We start from the raw sequence: 1,031 nt of genomic DNA, 5'->3' as shown, positions 1-1,031 counted from the left end.
TATAGTATAGTATAGTATAGTATAGTATAGTATAGTATAGTATAGCGTAGTGTAGTGTAGTATAGTAATAATGGGAAAAATATTAATAAGTTATTAAATGGAAGCATGGCACACTTGCATTGCACAAAAAGAGAGGGGACAGCTACTTACAACTGTGGACAATTTGTTAACCGAAAAACTATTTAGCGAAAGAGAATTGAAGGGATGAGTGAACAGTGGTGAAACGGGGGAAAGAAATGAGACACGCGTTATTATGCAGTCGGCCGCGTCAAGATGTTCCACCCTTGTCACAATGCATGAAAAATCATCTACCAATGCAACGTTATCCGGTGGACTGGCAGATAAGGCAACTTTACCAAAGTAAAAGAAACGCTTTTTGTTCCGTGACATGTGTTTCAAGGGGAGTCCCACATCGCAATCGGCATGGTTACCTGAAACGTTTCTGAGACGCGGTCCTGACTACTGCAGGCGTTTATAAATCTGCCGAACAGGATATGTGGAACTTTGCATAAGGAGCATAAGTGTGAACATTTAAGACTCATAAGGAAATGCTGAGAGATTGTCCGAGGGCCCGTGAGACGAGACGTCGCCCGATAAGTCAGTAGACGATGGACATTGTACACCATCCCCGACCTAAAGCTGCCACCTTGACGACGTCGCCCGGTCAGTAGACGATGGACATTGTACACCATCCCCGACCTAAAGCTGCCACCTTGACGTGGTGGTCAGGCTTGAGTGCTACATACAACCCGCAGGCTAGACTGGCTGGAATTTCGTTCCACAAGGTGCAACTATGCCAGGAAGGCCAAAGGAGAGCAGCGAGACCCCATACTACGAGTAATCGTGATACGAGGCGGTCTGGGGGGTAAAGTCGTACTGTCCTCTGCAACAGGAGTGTGAAGGCAGTAAGGTGTTTCCCCCAGGCGACCAGCATGTCCACATTTATGGAAGCAGCGATACTGTCTTCCCCCGAGGAAGGACGGGCTAGAAAAGGTCAGCCCCAAAAACCGCAAAAATTCCGATCGCCCAAC

This window comes from Opisthorchis viverrini, assembly GCF_000715545.1.
Source record: "Opisthorchis viverrini unplaced genomic scaffold opera_v5_113, whole genome shotgun sequence".
Lineage (NCBI taxonomy): Eukaryota > Metazoa > Platyhelminthes > Trematoda > Opisthorchiida > Opisthorchiidae > Opisthorchis > Opisthorchis viverrini.
Note: the sequence above shows the minus strand (reverse complement) of the source record.